Source organism: Leopardus geoffroyi, chromosome A2, assembly GCF_018350155.1.
Source record: "Leopardus geoffroyi isolate Oge1 chromosome A2, O.geoffroyi_Oge1_pat1.0, whole genome shotgun sequence".
In the NCBI taxonomy this organism is placed as follows: Eukaryota; Metazoa; Chordata; class Mammalia; order Carnivora; family Felidae; genus Leopardus; species Leopardus geoffroyi.
In genome coordinates this window covers 132,298,079-132,316,734 of record NC_059331.1, presented here as the reverse complement: position 1 = coordinate 132,316,734, position 18,656 = coordinate 132,298,079, and the positions used below count along the sequence as shown (strand labels likewise).

General features: G+C 36.3%; 1 long non-coding RNA gene across 3 annotated transcripts in view; it reads right to left on the bottom strand.

Annotated features, from left to right (window-relative positions):
• LOC123606727 overlaps positions 1-18,656 on the bottom strand; it is a 157,860-nt gene that overhangs the window by 1,691 nt on the left and 137,513 nt on the right. Inside the window, exons 3-4 of one of the 3 annotated variants that reach the window (XR_006716464.1) lie at positions 524-671; positions 362-386 (exon numbers count right to left, since the gene is read on the bottom strand). This is a non-coding gene — a long non-coding RNA (uncharacterized LOC123606727). Of the gene's footprint in view, positions 1-361; positions 387-523; positions 672-18,656 lie in introns of those variants that run through there. The other 2 variants (XR_006716462.1, XR_006716465.1) reach the window with 2 other exon arrangements.

The window sequence follows — 18,656 nt, the reverse complement described above, 5'->3', positions numbered from 1 at the left end:
TATTCACCTGGCCTGCCTGCTTTGAGCTGCTTTTTCAATGGAGCCCCATGAAATTCACAGGTTATTATAGCAAAACTACATTATGTGAATGAAGTCAAGATCACAAGTGTAACATTAAACTATTATACCAAAAAAAGAATATTTTCACTGATAGGGAAATCAGATTAAACCATGCGTAGCTGAAGATGCATATACATTGAAAATGTAGGGGCGCCTGGGTGGCTCAGTCGGTTAAGCGTCCGACTTCAGCTCAGGTCAGGATCTCACGGTCCGTGAGTTCAAGCCCCGCGTCGGGCTCTGGGCTGATGGCTCAGAGCCTGGAGCCTACTTCCGATTCTGTGTCTCCCTCTCTCTCTGCTCCTCCCCCGTTCATGCTCTGTCTCTCTCTGTCTCAAAAATAAAAAGGTTAAAAAAAAAAATAAAAAAAAAAAAGAAAATGTACGTGAAACCATAAAATATGTCCTTTATATGTTATTTACAATGAGTTATTTGTGTATGATATAAAACACTTAATAGTACTTACTCCTATTTAAAAGATACTGTTTTTTTCATTATTTCTTTGCTTGAAACTTCAAGAATCACATTTGTTTCACCTGCAACCATGTGACAGTGAAGTACATAATTAATAACTTTCCAAAGAGCACCATAACAATCACTTTGAGAGTTAATGCCTAAACCCAGAGAAAAAGATAGAAAAAAAAGTATTAAATTTCTATCTGGTTTGTTTTCTACTAGATTACCTTAACTTCAGGAGAGATCTGCAAGAGGGCTAACTGACAATGACCCTATATAACAATGGGGTACCACATGTTTGTCACATATGTTTTTCATGCAGCTTTTGCCACTTGAAAAAAAAATGACTTCCTCCTTAGGTATTAAATGATAAATTCTCCAAACATCTTAAGACAAAGTAATTTTTATGAGTAGGACAATAATTCCTCTGAATGGTTATGTAAGTGTACAAATCGAAAGGGACTTCAAAAATATTGGTTGGAGAATGCACAGCCAATAGTCTTTACACAATAAGAAAAACATTTAAAGATTTTTGCAAGTTCTAGTTTCCTTGCCCCAAGAACAATTAAAACGTTTGAGAAAGCAAGGACAATAAACAAGGAGCAGTATGTGCAATAAAGAAATACATTTTAGAAGCTAGAACATGGTTCCATTTCTGCCTGAAAGAATTCATTCTGGCTGAATAATCAGGAATTTGCAAATTAAAAGGGACAATTCTGTTGTGATCCATTTGTTGATTTTTGGTTTTGGTTTTTGACTATGTGTGATCAGAAGCATTAAGTTTTACTTGGAACCACAAATCACTGCAAAAGTAATGCATAGCCAAGCACATCATAGTTTGAAAGGTGGCTACTAGTCTTCCCAGATCAATGATTGATGAGAAAAAAGAATTCTCACTAGCATTTCAACACACCTAATATGCCTAGAATGACTTGGATGATTCTCTCTGTACTATTTCTATAACTTAAAAAAAACCTTCCTTGAGTTCTTGCTCAAGTGTTAATTAGTTGCCAAGAATTAACCATTCCAACTATTCTCCATAGTAATGAACAGTTTTTGAACAACTGTAAGTTGATTTGCTCTTTAGGAAAACTTCCAAATTTGAAAATTAACTAAAAATTCATTAAGGGTATACCTTTTATATTTTCATACACAGGACTCTTTTAATCCAAATAAATAAAAAGATCTCAACTGATCTTCCTTTTGAAAGGATCAGATTTCCCATAAGAATATCCCAAAAAGATAAAAGATGGCTCAGGAAGGGCACAAGCCTATTCACCTCTATTTCAGTGTCCCTCCTAGTTTCTCTGTTTCCCTCTATTTATCTGCTCTGTTTCCATTTAACTACTCAAGTTCTTCATAAGCCTGTTATCCTCTATTTCTTACCCTGTGTTAGATCAGAGACCTCAGGTGACAGCCATGAGCATCCCTGAAGGATCATATAAACTTCTGCACATACATAGTTTTAGGAGTTCATTGGCCTTACTAAATCTAACCAATGAGTCCCTCTTACTATATCCCATAATAGGTATAGGCCTTTGGATTCAATTATCTATAGTAAGAGACATCTTCTGTGTCTCAATTCAAGATTTTGATCAAGAGGCAGCTCCATCCAGTTCTTCTTTTCAAACCATATCCTTAAAATTCAAGATTTTGGGCAACTTCATAGATTACTCCATAGGTCAGTAGTTCACCTCTAGCTCAACAAACTATCCCATAGTGTAGGGTCACATGGTACTCTACCAGTTCAGCAAGGGCAGTGGTAGGGATTTTTCAAAATGGGGGGAGCAGGGAGTAGAGTGGGCACTACTGGCATCTAACAGATATTATACAAAGACTTAAAAGTTACATAAATTTTTATTGCATACAAAGGAACACAGAATAATGAGGTTATAAAACATGGCAATAAAATAAACACTCATGAATTCACCATCTAACTTAAGAAATGGAATAGTACAAATAAAATAGAAAATGCTTCTTGATCTCATTTTCTAGCCTCCTTATCTCAAATTGTGTCTTAATCCATCTTCCTTAATAAGGCATCAATTAACAAGACCTAATACCAAGTCTAATAACTACTGCATTTTGAAGCAGTAGAGAATATAAACATAGTGAGATATATATACCAACTATAATGCGATATGAAAACATCTCTGATTTATAATGTTGACAAAGTCATAAGTACTGCTAATATTACCATGGTTTATTACTTTAATTCATAATCAAATAATAAATGTCAGAGTATAAAAATAAAGATTTTTTTTCTATAAGAATTCTGTATCTAGCCCCAGGTTAAGAACATGTGCTCTAGGGGTGCCTGGGTGGCTCAGTTGGTTAAGTGTCCAACTCTTAGTTTTGGCCCAGGTCATGATCTCATGGTTTCATGAGCTCAAGCCCTGCGTCTGGCATGCTGACAATATGGAGCATGCTTGGGATTCTGTCTCCCTCTCTCTCTCTGCCCCTCCCCAACTTGCGCTGTCTCTGTCTCTCTCAAAATAAATAAATAAACTTAAAAAAAAAAAAAAAAAGAACATGTGCTCTAGATAAAGCAGAACTAGTAAAATACCAGCTGATAAAAAGAATTTAATCCAGAGATTTGACTTCTTTGGACACCAGAATGTACCAGTGTTGAAAAGGAAGTACATTTCTTATGCCTCTAAGTGGGTCCTTCAGACTCCAGTAATAAGCACACCACTCCCTATTTCATAGGATGCCTTCTCTACTGAGCCCCCTATATTTCATATATGAGGTGTGAGAGTCCTGCTCCAGAACAATTTTATAGTATTCTAGAAGGAAAGGGTGTCCGGTTATAACAGAGAAGGGAGGCAGCCTGACAAAAGCAAGTAAACACACATAAAGTAATGTTAAAAGGCTGAGTAGAAGTTCAAAATGCTATTGATTAAAGAGACAAATGGTCTTTCCTATGTCAATTCGTTAACAGAAATAAATTATAAACAAAAAATTCTAAGCGCTTTAACTTAAAATAGCACAGACAACTTTAGAAAACATTGAACATGTAAGTCTATTATATCAACATTACAAATCTTTTACAATTTGTCCATATTTATTTAAATGATGGCAGTCATTATATACATAACTTTCATATTTTATTTTTATCACTTATATTTTATATTTCTCACTTGTATTTATTGCAAAGAATAATAAATGGAAAATCAGAAACAAAAGGGAACTAAAACTTCTATAAAGTTAAGAAAATAAGCCATTGGCTGAACTCAGTTACACTTCCTGAAAGAAACCATGCAAAGAGTTAAAACCCACTCTCCCTTTGTGCCCAAGGCTGTCACCAACCATTAAAAAAATGGTCCATTGGTTGTCCTACAAGGAGTAGGTATTTATTTATAATACAAGGAGGTATTTATTTCAAATTAGGGTTTGATTCTAATAATGGTAATAGAAACAAACATTTTTTAAGATAACGGAAATAAAAACAATACTGGAAATAATATTGAAAAATATCCACAACCTCAATTACGTTGGAGGGAGACAAATATTTATTTAGTATCTACTCTAGATCAAACTATTACAAACTTATGATCGAATCAACTCTACCATACTGCTGTTAAGTAACAGAGTTGGGATTATATTTATATGTTATGTTGGGGTCCATTCATCTGACTCTAACATCACTTAAGATCAGAATGCTTTACTTTAATAACTATAGGCAATGGAGAAAGAAAAACAAGATACAGTCCTGTACTAAGTCCATTATACTATAGATAGAGAACAGTCATATACACAGAACCTTTCAACGTATGCTCAAGTTGCTATGGAAACAAAGAACTTCCATATGGTTCTCCAAAGTCCTCTTTCTCTACATTATGTTGCCATTCACCAGAGAATATGCCTGCTAATGTATGCACTACAGTCTACAAAGAATAAAAATAATTATGCTTCAATCATAAGGTTCCTCCAGAAGGTGCTATTCTTCTTAAGATGATACCAGTAGTGATACAAAATGGAAGATATATACATTTTCATTTATCCTATGGTCATGACTAAATTCAATCAAATTTCTAATAAACTTGGAAATCTCAGCAATGTTAGAACTATAACACATTTGCTAACTATTTTCCTATATTGTAGTAATCACCTAATGGTCTCTCTTCAATCATGACAGATGTAATTTTCAAAACTGCACTTGATTACATAAAGACATAATCTTTTTTGACATATCTTCATATAGATTGTTTCCAAGACAGATGTCACACACAGAATCCCAAGTAACTTATATTCTAGGTATGATGTCTGATATTGTTATAAATATACATATTTCCATCTTTAATTTAAAAATGTTCTACCTTTGCTTTTTCCCACTATAAAGTCTTCAGATAGTTTGTCCTTTTCTTGTTGCAGTATACCAAATGGTATTTTAATTGATTTTGTTTGGTATGTGTAATTTAAAAAAAAGAAAAATGTACTGGCATTTGTTGCAAATTGTCTTTGATCTGAGCATGGTATCAGTTTCTTTGTTCTAGCATGGCACTGAATTAAATTGAATGATTCAGAAAGCATTACAATAGGAATAAATTTTTACATACTTTTATTATAAATAGGAATAAATTGTGATATACCAATAGGAGAGATTGCCTAGCCAATGCATTTTGTCAATTAACTAAGTAAGAAGTATCTTTTAATTAATATTTCCCTAGTTTTCACCTAATGTTCTTTTTCTATTCCAGGATACCACACAATATTTTGCTGTCATCTCTCCTTAGGTTGCTCTTGGCTGTGACACTTTCTCTGGCTTTCCTTGTTTTTGATGAACTTGACAGTTTTGAAAAGTATTGGTCAGGTAATTTTTAGAATTTCCTTCAATTGAAATCGCTCTGATCTTTTTCTTATGATTAGATTTAGATTATGGGTTTTACAGAAGACTGCAGAAGTAAAATGCCATTCTCACTACATTAAAGCAAGGGTACATACTATCAACATGACTTATCATTGTTGATTTTTAACCTTAACCTCGGGCTGAGATAGTGGATTGTCAAGTTTCTGTTCTATAAAGTTACTCTTTTTCCTTATTTTCACTTTGGAAGAAAGTTATTATCTACAGCTCATATTTAAGCCGTGGGTGGTCATGTGACACCTACTTGAGGGTGGAGTACCTACACAATTATTTGGAATTCCACACAGAGATGTCTCTATTCCTTCCCCTTTTAAAATTTTATTCAATCATTAATTTATATCAGGGTGCACCTATGAACGCAGATGCGATTTTTACGTCATAGTTTCCACAGAAAAGAGTGATTTGAAGTTTAAAAGTAAATTATCCTTTAAAACACAAACTGATACCAATAACGAATTCAATTTTTAAAATACTGAAAGAAAATTTTGAGGAAAATGTAAATCTACTAACTCAGAAGAAAATATCTTGCTACAATTTAACATTTATAAAATATAATAAGAAAGTGAAAAGATATAACATGCATAGCCTAAAGTGGAGATTTAAAAATTATCTGGCAAATACTGAGAACAAACATGATTGCCAGAGGGGAGGTGGGTTGAGGGGTGGGTGAAAGAGGTAAAGGAGATTAAGAGTACACTTATCATGACTTCTAGGGAAGATGGCAGAGTACGAGGCTCCTAGACTCACCTCCTCCCCAAGTGACACCTAAAACAACATGCATATCAGAATAAATAAACCAGAATACTGATTTATTTACTGATATACTGAATACTGAATACTGAATACTGATAGAACAGATTCCACACAGCTAAATGTAAAGAGGCTACGTTGAACAGGGGAGGAAGAGTGGAGATCCAGGGGAGGTCAAACTGCCCTCTGACCACTGGAGGAAGGGACACTGCAGCAGGCATGGAGAGAAGATAGGATCAAGTCCCACACAAGACACCCCAGGCACAAGGGACTCACACTGGGAAGATGAAACCCCATAACATTCTGCTTGGAAAACCAGAGGGGTCGAACTTTGTGAGTTCTTACAATCTGTGGGTCTTAAAACCTGGAACTTTTATTTTTTATTTTGTTGTTGTTCTTTTCCCCCCTTATTCATTGTTTTTACTTAAATTCAAGTTAGTTAGCATACAGTGTAGTATTGGTTTGAGGAAGAGATACCAGTGATTCATCACTTCCATATGTTCATCCAAACAAGTGCTCTCCTTAATGCCTGTCACCCATTTAGCCCATCCTCCCACCCAACACCCCTCCAGAAACCCTCAGTTTGTTCTCTGTATTTAAAAGTCTCTTATGGTTTGCCTCCCTCTCTGTTTCCATATTAATTTTCCATGCCTTCTCCTATGTTTATCTATTGTGTTTCTTAAATTCCACATGAGTGAAATCATATTTGTCTTTTCTGTGACTGACTTATTTCACTTAACATAATACACTCTAGTTTCATCCATGTTGTTGGAAATGGCAATATTTCATACTTTTTTATTGCTGAGTAATATTCTAGTGTGTGTGTGTGTGTGTGTGTGTGTGTGTGTGTGTGTGTATCTCACATCTTCTGTATCCATTCATCAGTTAGTTGGTGGAAATGGAAACCAGTGCTGCCACTCTGGAGAACAGTATGGAGGTTCCTCAAAAAATTAAAAATAGAGCTACCCTACAACCCAGCAATTGTGCTACTAGGTATTTATCCAAGGGATACAGAAATGCTGATTTGAAGGGGCATATGCATCCCAATGTTTATAGCAGTGTTATCAACAATAGTCAAATTATGGAAAGAACACCTGGAACTTTTCCAATAAGTAGCTGGGCTCTGGGAGAGCCAGAGGGCAATGGGAAACTGAGTCCCTGCCCCAAAAAGGAAAGCACAACAAACAGCCTTGCTGAGATAGAGCAGAGAAGCAGCAGATGGAAAAACATCTAGGGTATCCTGGAAGGTGATTTATTTACTAATGTGAAAGTGTGTGCTGGAGGGGCTAGGATCTTTGGGATCTTTGGCAGGGACCCTTCAACCCCATAATCTTCTACAGACCAAACCCTCCATCTTGGCAGGGGTTTTCCAGGACAGTGGCAGGTTCCCTCCACCAGCAGAATGGTACGGACCTTGTTGTCCACCATTCACACAGCCCCTCCTTATTCCTGCAGAAATGCCCCTTCCAACATGACCTTGGCAGGAGGCCACCCAAAGTAGCAACACGAGCCTGGAAGAGGGCAAGCAGCCCTGATAGGGGCCATTACCACTCCAAAGTGACTCCTGCCCCAGGAAGAGAAGAAGGTAACCACATACACCAGTCAGACTGTGGCCCCAACCACCAATGATAGTTTCTCAGAGGACATCACTGGGAAAGTACCCTTGAGTTACCTGCAGTATTACTGCAGCTCTGGCAAATGCCTGATATGACTAAACTCAAGCCCAAAGCAGCCTCAGACTGACCCCACATGCAATAGGCAAAAAGAGCCATTGCAGATGACTGGACTGAAAGCAAACAGCCACAACAGCAGGCCACAAGCAACACACATAGGAGATACCTCTGAAGCACCACGTTCTGGTGACCAGGGGACATTGCACTACAGGGCAGTACATAAAACCACTCTACTTTTCTGCATAAAACCACTACTTTCAAGAGCAAGAAACATAGATGGCATCCTAACACAAAGAAACAGGCATATGGAGTTGGACAAAATGAGTTCACAGATGAATATGTCCCAAATGAAAGAAGAAGACAAAATCACAGCAAGAAAGGAAACTGAAATGGAGATAAACAATATGCCAGGTAGAGAATTAAAATTAATAGTCATAAAAATACTCACTGGACTTGAAAAGAAAGTGGAGTCTCAATAATATGATAGAAAATACAAAACAGATCCAATCAGAGATAAAGAATTCACTGAATGAAATTAAATATACACTACAGGAAATATACAGTAGACCAGGGGAAGCAGAAGAACAGATCAGCAACATAGAGGACAGAGTAATGGAAAGCAATCAAGGTCAACAGGAGAAAGAAAAAAGAATAATAAAAAATGAAGAGTAAGGGAACTCAGTGACACCACCAAATGTAATAACATTCACATTATAGCGACTCTACAAGGATAAAACATTAAAAAGAAGGAAGAAAATTTATTTAAAGAAATAAGAGCTGAAAATTTCCCAAATCTAGGGAAGGAAACAGAAATACATATCCAGGGGGCAGAGAGAGCCCCCAACAAAATCAACCCAAGGGGGTCCACACCATGGCACATAGTATTAAAATGGCAAAAACGTAAGGATAAAAAAAGAATCTTAAAAGTAGCAAGAGAAAATACAACAGTTACATACAAGGGAAATCCTATAAGGCTTTTAGCTGATTTTCAGCAGAAATTATGCAGGCCAGAAGGAATGGCATAATATATTCAAGGGGCAGAAAGGAAAAAAAAAAACCTGCAACCAAGAAGACTCTACCCAGTAAGGTCATCATTCAAAATAGAAGGACAGATAAAGAGTTTCCCAGACAAAGGTTAAAAGAATTCATCAACACTAAACCAGCCTTATAAGAAATGTTAAAGAGTACTTTGAGTGGAATAGAAAGACCATAAGTAGGAATAAGCAAAATAGGAAACACAAAAGCAGTGATACTAAATATAACTATAAAAATCCATGAAGAGATTCAAAAATAGTATGATGTAAAGCATAACACTATATACCTAAAATGAAGCAGGGGATAAAGAACAGGTTTAAACTTAAGCAACCATCAACTTAACATAGACTGCTATATGCAGAAGCTTGATAGACAAACCTAATAGTAACCACAAATCAAAAACCAGTAATAGGGTCACCTGGCTGGCTCAGTCAGAGCATGGGATTTTGGATCTAAGGATCATGAGTTCAAGACCCACGTTGGGCATAGAGCTTACTTAAACAAACAAATAACAAACAAAAAACAGTAATAGATATGCAAAAAATAAAGAAATCCAACCAAGTTCTAGGATCACTAAAGAAATTCAGCAAATTGTAAGAGAAGACAGCAACAGAGAAAAGGAATAGCGGAAAACTACTAAAACAACCATAAAACAAGTAACAAAATGGCAATAAGTACATACCTATCCATAATTATTTAGAATGTAAAATGAACTAAACACTCCAATCAAAAGACATAGGGAGAAGGAATAGATAAAAAAACAAAACCCATCATATGCTGTGTACAACAGACTCATATCAAACATAAAGATACATGCAAATGGAAAGTAAAGGGATAGAAAAGCATTTATCATGAAAATGAAAGTAAAAAGAAAGCCAAGGTAGCAATAATTATACTGAACACAACAGACATTAAAACAAAAGAGTGAAAGAGCCTGGGTGGCTCAGTCAGTTAAACGTCTGACTGTTGGCTTCACCTAACGGTGTGTGAGTTCAAGCCCCACATCGGGCTCTGTGTTGACAGCTTGGAGCCTGCTTGGAATCCTCTGTCTCTCCCTCTCTCTCTGTTCCTCCCTTGCTCTCTCTGTCTCTCAAAATAAATAAATAAACCTAAAAAAATAAACACAGAGAAAGACTGTAACCAGAGAAAGAGAAGAACACTATATAATCATTCAGAGAAAAATCCAACAAGATATAACAATTGTGAATATTTATGCACCCAACATGATAGCACCAAATACATAAAGCAGCTGATAACTAACATAAAGAAAGTAATATATAGCAATAAAATAACAGTAGGGGACTTTAGCACCCCACTTACATCAACTGATAGATTACCCAAACAGAAAATCAACAAGGAAACAGTGGCTTTGAATGATACATTCGATAAGATGGATATGACAGATATATTCACAACATTCTATCCTACAATAGTGGAATAAACACTCTTTTCAAGTGCACATGGAACATTCTCCAAAACAGACTACATGTCACCCTGAAAAACAAGTCTCAATACATTCAAAAAGACTGAATTTTGCATCTTTTCTGACCAGAATGCTATGAAACTAGAAATCAGTAAGAAAAAAATCTGGAAGGAACACAAATACATGGAAGTTAAAAAACAAGCTACTAAACAATTAATGTGTCAACCATGAAATCAAAGAAGAAATAAAAAGTTACATGGAGACAAATGAAAATGAAAACACAATGATCCAAAATCTTTGAGATACAGCAAAAGCTATTCTAAGGGGAAATTTATAGCAATACAGGTCTACCTCATAAATCAAGAAAAATTTCAAATAAACAACATAACCTTATACCTAAAGGAGTTAGAAAAAGAAGAACAAAACACAAAAAGAGTAGATGGAAAGAAATAATAAAGATTAGAGCAGAAAAAAAACAACAAAATAGAAACTAAACAAAAAACATGCACACAACAGATCAATTAAACTAGGAGCTGATTCTTTGAAAAGACCAGCAAAATTGATAAACCTTTAGCCACTTAAAAAGAGAGAGAGAGAGAGAGTACTGAAAAAAAATCACAAAGAAAAGAGGATGCAAAAACAACAGACAATACAAAAATATAAAGGATTACAGACAAATATTATGAAAAATTGTATACAACAAATTGGACAACCTAGAAAACAATGGATAAATTCCTAGAAACCTATAACTTCCCAAGACTAGATCAGGAAGAAATAGAAAATTTTATCAAACCAATTACCAGCAATGAAGTTGAATAAGTAATCAATAAATAAATAAATAAATCAGTTTAAAAGCAAAAACAAAACAACTCCCAACAAACAAAAGTCCAGGACCAGACAGCTTCACAGGTGAATTCTACCAAACACTTAAGAGTTAATACCTATTCTTCTTAAACTATTCCAAAAAAATAGAAGAGGAAGGAAAACTTTCAAATTCATCCTGTGAGGCCAGCACTACCCTGATACTTAAACCAGATAAACACATTACAAAAAAAGAGAACTACAGGCCAACATATCTGATGAACATAGATGCAAAAATCCTCAACAAAATACTAACAAACTGAATCCATTAATACATTAAAAAAATCATTCTCCAGGATCAAGCGGGAGTTATCCTGGGATGCAAGAATGGTTCAATATTCACAAATCAATCAACATCACACATCACATCAACAAGACAAAGGATCAAAACCACATGATCTTCTCAATAGATGCAGAAAAAGTGTTTCACAAAGTACAACACCCATTCACGATAAAAACCTTCAAAAAAGTAGGTTGAGAGGGAACATGCCTCAACATAATAAAGGCCAGCTATGAAAAACCCACAGATAACATCATACCTATGGTAAAAAACAGAGAGCTTTTCCCTTAAGACCAGGAACAAGACAAGGATGTCCACTCTCAACACTTTTATTCAACATAATACTGGAAGTCATAGCCACAGCAATCAGACTAAGAAAAAAAATCAGGCATTCAAATTGGTAAGGAAGAAGTAAAACTTTCACCATCTGCACATGACCTGACTACACATACAGAAAACCAGAAAGACTCCATGAAAAAACTACTAGAACTGATAAATTAATTCAGTAAGTTCGCAGGATACAAAAATCAATGTACAGAAATCTGTTGCATTTCTATACACCAATAATGAAGCAGCAGAAAGAGAAATTAGGAAAACAGTACCATTTACAATTGCACCAAAATAATAAAATACCTATGAATAACTTAACCAAGGAGGTGAAAAACCTGTACTCTGAAAACTATAAAACAATGATAAAAGAAATTGAACATGACAGGGGCGCCTGGGTGGCGCAGTCGGTTGAGCGTCCGACTTCAGCCAGGTCACGATCTCGCGGTCCGTGAGTTCGGGCCCCGCGTCGGACTCTGGGCTTATGGCTCAGAGCCTGGAGCCTGTTTCCAATTCTGTGTCTCCCTCTCTCTCTGCCCCTCCCCCATTCATGCTCTGTCTCTCTCTGTCCCAAAAATAAATAAAAACGTTGAAAAAAAAAATTAAAAAAAAAAAAAAAGAAAGAAATTGAACATGACACAAATGGAAAGCTACTCCATGTTCATGGATTGGAAGAACCAATATTGTTAAAATGTTCATACTACTCAAAGCACTCTACAGATTCAAAGAAATCCCTAGCAAAATACCAACAGCATTTTTCACAGAAGTAAAAAAAATAACCCTAATACTGGTATGGAACCACAAAAGACCCCAAAGAGCCAAAGCAATCTTAAAAAATAAGAACAAGGCTGGAGGTACCATACTCCCACATTTCAAGATATATTACAAAGCGGTAGTAATCAAACTAGTACGGAATTGACACAAAAAAAGACACATAGATCAACAGAACAGAATAGAAAACCCAGAAATAAACCCACGATTATATGGTCGATTAATCTTCAACAAAGGAGGAATGAATATACCATGGGAAAAAGTCTCTTCAACAAACGGTTCTGGGAAAACTGGACAGATACCTACAAAAGAATGAAACTGGACAACTTTCTTATACACAAAAATAAACTTAAAATGATTTAAAGACCTAAATGTGAGACCTGAAACCATAAAAATCCTAGAATAGAGCATAGTCAGTAATCTCTCTGATATAGGCCATGGTAACACATTTCTAGATATGTCTCCTGAGGCAAGAAAAACAAAAGCAAAAATAAACTATTGGGACTACATCAAAATAAAAAGCTTCTGAACAGCAAAGGAAACAATCAACAAAACTAAAACACAACCTACTGAATGGGAGAAGATATTTGTAAATGATATGTCCAATAAGGGATAATATCAAAAATATATAAAGAATGTTTACGACTGAACACCAAAAAACCCCAAATAATCCAATTAAAAATGGAGAGAAGACATGAACAGATATCTCTCTAAAGAAGACATACATATAGTTAATAGACACATGAAAAGATGCTTAACATTATTCACCATCAGGAAAATGCAAATCAAAACTACAGTGAGATTTCACCCTATATCTGACAGAATAGCTAAAATAAAAAACACAAGAAACAACAAGTGTTGGTGAGGACATGGAGATAAAGGAACCATTGTGCACTGTTGATAGTACGCAAACTGGTGAAGACAATGCGATGAACAGTATGGAGGTTCCTCAAAAAATTAAAAACAGAACTTTCCTACAATCCAGTAATCATACTACTGGTTATTTACCCTAAGAATACAAAAAAAAAAAAAAAAAAACACCACAACACTAATTCAAAAGTATAATATATGCACCTTTGTATATGTTTCTTACAGCATTACTTACAATAGTCAAATTATGGAAGAAACCCAAATGCCCATCAATAGATAAATGGATAAAGAAGATGTGATAGATATATACAAGGGAATATCATAAATCAGCCATAAAAAGGAATAAAATCTTGTCATCTGCAACAACATGGATAGAGTATAATGCTAAGTGAAATAAGTCGGTTAGAGCCAAATACTATATGATTTCACTCATATGTGAAATTTAAGACACAAAACAAATGAACAAAGGAAAAAAAGAGAAAGAAAAAAATCAGACTCTGAAAATATGGAGAACAAACTGATTGTTACAAGAGGGAAGATGGGTGGGTGCGATGGGTGAAATAAGTGAAGGGCTTTAAAAGTACACCTATCATGATGAGCACCAAGTAATGTGTAGAATTCTTTAATCACTATACTGTACAGTTGAAGTTAACAGAAAAACACTGTATGTTAAAATTAAATTTAAGAGGAGGAACTGGAAGATGGCGGCTTAGGAGGACGCTGGGCTCACCACGCATCCTGCTGATCACTTAAATTCCACCTACACCTGCCTAACTAACCCAGAAAACCACCAGAAACTAGCAGAACAGAGTCTCCAAAGCCAAGCGCAGACGAGAGGCCCACGGAAGAGGAGGAGGAAGAGAGAGGGAAAGGTGCTGAAGGTGTACTTGAAGAAATAATAGCTGAGAACTTCCCTGAACTGGGGAAGGAAAAAGGCATTGAAATCCAAGAGGCACAGAGAACTCCCTTCAGACGTAACTTGAATCGATCTTCTGCACGACATATCATAGTGAAACTGGCAAAATACAAGGATAAAGAGAAAATTCTGAAAGCAGCAAGGGATAAACGTGCCCTAACTTATAAAGGGAGACCTATAAGATTTATGACTGATCTCTCTTTTGAAACTTGGCAGGCCAGAAAGGATTGGCACGAGATCTTCAATGTATTGAACAGAAAAAAATATGCAGCCGAGAATCCTTTATCCAGCAAGTCTGTCATTTAGAATAGAAGGAGAGATAAAGGTCTTCCCAAACAAACAAAAACTGAAGGAATTTGTCACCACTAAACCAGCCCTACAAGAGATCCTAAGGGGGATCCTGTGAGACAAAGTACCAGAGACAACACTACAAGCATAAAACATACAGACATCACAATGACTCTAAACCCGTATCTTTCTATAATAACACTGAATGTAAATGGATTAAATGCGCCGACCAAAAGACATAGGGTATCAGAATGGATAAAAAAACAAGACCCATCTATTTGCTGTCTACAAGAGACTCATTTTAGACCTGAGGACACCTTTAGATTGAGAGTGAGGGGATGGAGAACTATTTATCATGCTACTGGAAGCCAAAAGAAAGCTGGAGTAGCCATACTTATATCAGACAAACTAGACTTTAAATTAAAGGCTGTAACAAGAGATGAAGAAGGGCATTATATAATAATTACAGGATGTATCCATCAGGAAGAGCTAACAATTATAAATGTATATGTGCCGAATATGGGAGCCCGCAAATATATAAAACAATTACAAACATAAGCAACCTTATTGATAAGAATGTGGTAATTGCAGGGGACTTTAACAATCCACTTACAGAAATGGATAGATCATCTAGACACATGGTCAATAAAGAAACAAGGGCCCTGAATGACACATTGAATCAGATGGACTTGACAGATATATTTAGAACTCTGCATCCCAAAGCAACAGAATATACTTTCTTCTCGAGTGCACATGGAACATTCTCCAAGATAGATCATATACTGGGTCACAAAACAGCCCTTCATAAGTATACAAGAATTGAAACTATACCATGCATACTTTCAGACCACAATGCCATGAAGCTTGAAATCAACCAAAGAAAAAGTCTGGAAAACCTCCAAAAGCATGGAGGTTAAAGAACACCCTACTAAAGAATGAGTGGGTCAACCAGGCAATTAGAGAAAAAATTAAAAAATATATGGAAACAAACGAAAATGAAAATACAACAATCCAAACGCTTTGGGACGCAGCGAAGGCAGTCCTGAGAGGAAAATACATTGCAATCCAGGCCTATCTCAAGAAACAAGAAAAATCCCAAATACAAAATCTAACAGCACACCTAAAGGAAATAGAAGCAGAACAGCAAAGGCAGCCTAAACCCAGCAGAAGAAGAGAAATAATAAAGATCAGAGCAGAAATGAACAATATAGAGTCTAAAAAAACTGTAGAGCAGATCAACGAAACCAAGAGTTGGTTTTTTGAAAAAATAAACAAAATTGACAAACCTCTAGCCAGGCTTCTCAAAAAGAAAAGGGAGATGACACAAATAGATAAAATCATGAATGAAAATGGAATGATTACAACCAATCCCTCAGAGATACAAACAATTATCAGGGAATACTATGAAAAATTATATGCCAACAAATTGGACAACCTGGAAGAAATGGACAAATTCCTGAACACCCACACTCTTCCAAAACTCAATCAGGAGGAAATAGAAAGCTTGAACAGACCCATAACCAGCGAAGAAATTGAATCGGTTATCAAAAATCTCCCAACAAATAAGAGTCCAGGACCAGATGGCTTCCCAGGGGAATTCTACCAGACGTTTAAAGCAGAGATAATACCTATCCTTCTCAAGCTATTCCAAGAAATAGAAAGGGAAGGAAAACTTCCAGACTCATTCTATGAAGCCAGTATTACCTTGATTCCTAAACCAGACAGAGACCCAGTAAAAAAAGAGAACTACCGGCCAATATCCCTGATGAATATGGATGCAAAAATTCTCAATAAGATACTAGCAAATCGAATTCAACGGCATATAAAAAGAATTATCCACCATGATCAAGTGGGGTTCATTCCTGGGATGCAGGGCTGGTTCAACATTCGCAAATCAATCAACGTGATACATCACATTAACAAAAAAAGAGAAGAACCATATGATCCTGTCAATCGATGCAGAAAAGGCCTTTGACAAAATCCAACACCTTTTCTTAATAAAAACCCTTGAGAAAATCGGGATAGAAGGAACATACTTAAAGATCATAAAAGCCATTTATGAAAAGCCCACAGCTAACATCATCCTCAATGGGGAAAAACTGAGAGCTTTTTCCCTGAGATTAGGAACAAGACAGGGATGCCCACTCTCACTGCTGTTGTTTAACATAGTGTTGGAAGTTCTAGCATCAGCAATCAGACAACAAAAGGAAATCAAAGGCATCCAAATTGGCAAAGATGAAGTCAAGCTTTCGCTTTTTGAAGATGACATGATATTATACATGGAAAATCTGATAGACTCCATCAAAAGTCTGCTAGAACTGATACATGAATTCAGCAAAGTTGCAGGATACAAAATCAATGTACAGAAATCAGTTGCATTCTTATACACTAATAATGAAGCAACAGAAAGACAAATAAAGAAACTGATCCCATTCACAATTGCACCAAGAAGCATAAAATACCTAGGAATAAATCTAACCAAAGATGTAAAAGATCTGTATGCTGAAAACTATAGAAAGCTTATGAAGGTAACTGAAGAAGATATAAAGAAATGGAAAGACATTCCCTGCTCATGGATTGGAAAAATAAATATTGTCAAAATGTCAATACTACCCAAAGCTATCTACACATTCAATGCAATCCCAATCAAAATTGCACCAGCATTCTTCTCGAAACTAGAACAAGCAATCCTAAAATTCGTATGGAACCACAAAAGGCCCCGAATAGCCAAAGGAATTTTGAAGAAGAAGACCAAAGCAGGAGGCATCACAATCCCAGACTTTAGCCTCTACTACAAAGCTGTCATCATCAAGACAGTATGGTATTGGCACAAAAACAGACACATAGACCGATGGAATACAATAGAAACCCCAGAACTAGACCCACAAACGTATGGCCAACTCATCTTTGACAAAGCAGGAAAGAACATCCAATGGAAAAAAGACAGCCTCTTTAACAAATGGTGCTGGGAGAACTGGACAGCAACATGCAGAAGGTTGAAACTAGACCACTTTCTCACACTATTCACAAAAATAAACTCAAAATGGATAAAGGACCTGAATGTGAGACAGGAAACCATCAAAACCTTAGAGGAGAAAGCAGGGAAAAACCTCTCTGACCTCAGCCGTAGCAATCTCTTACTCGACACATCCCCAAAGGCAAGGGAATTAAAAGCAAAAATGAATTACTGGGACCTTATGAAGATAAAAAGCTTCTGCACAGCAAAGGAAACAACCAACAAAACTAAAAGGCAACCAACAGAATGGGAAAAGATATTTGCAAATGACATACCGGACAAAGGGCTAGTATCCAAAATCTATAAAGAGCTCACCAAACTCCACACCTGAAAAACAAATAACCCAGTGAAGAAATGGGCAGAAAACATGAATAGACACTTCTCTAAAGAAGACATCCGGATGGCCAACAGGCACATGAGAAGATGCTCAACGTCGCTCCTCATCAGGGAAATACAAATCAAAACCACACTCAGATGTCACCTCACGCCAGTCAGAGTGGCCAAAATGAGCAAATCAGGAGACTATAGATGCTGGAGAGGATGTGGAGAAACGGGAACCCTCTTGCACTGTTGGTGGGAATGCAAACTGGTGCAGCCACTCTGGAAAACAGTGTGGAGGTTTCTCAGAAAATTAAAAATAGACCTACCCTATGACCCAGCAATAGCACTGCTAGGAATTTACCCAAGGGATACAGGAGTACTGATGCATAGGGGCACTTGTGCCCCAATGTTCATAGCAGCACTCTCGACAATAGCCAAATTGTGGAAAGAGCCTAAATGTCCATCAACTGATGAATGGATAAAGAAATTGTGGTTTATATACACAATGGAGTACTACATGGCAATGAGAAAGAACGAAATATGGCCCTTTGTAGCAACGTGGATGGAACTGGAGAGTGTGATGCTAAGTGAAATAAGCCATACAGAGAAAGACAGATACCATATGTTTTCACTCTTATGTGGATCCTGAGAAACTTAACAGAAACCATGGGGGAGGGGAAGGAAAAAAAAAATAGACGTTAGAGTGGGAGAGAGCCAAAGCATAAGAGACTCTTAAAAACTGAGA